Consider the following 208-nt stretch of genomic DNA (forward strand, 5'->3'; position numbering starts at 1 on the left):
GATGCTGCCGTGTTGACCCTTCCCCCTCGCATACACATGACTTGTACTGAAGAACATGAATTATGATTTCTTTTTGTGTTAAATAAAAGGGATGCGTATATTTTTCATCCCTTGACTCTTTCGAAAGTATAGAAATAGTCCTTTAGAGCAACTTCAATGGGGCGACCCATTTCGTCCGCGGCCGTCCGTTTTTCATCCGCGGACGACC

Source organism: Triticum dicoccoides, chromosome 1A (assembly GCF_002162155.2).
Source record: "Triticum dicoccoides isolate Atlit2015 ecotype Zavitan chromosome 1A, WEW_v2.0, whole genome shotgun sequence".
Taxonomy (NCBI): domain Eukaryota; kingdom Viridiplantae; phylum Streptophyta; class Magnoliopsida; order Poales; family Poaceae; genus Triticum; species Triticum dicoccoides.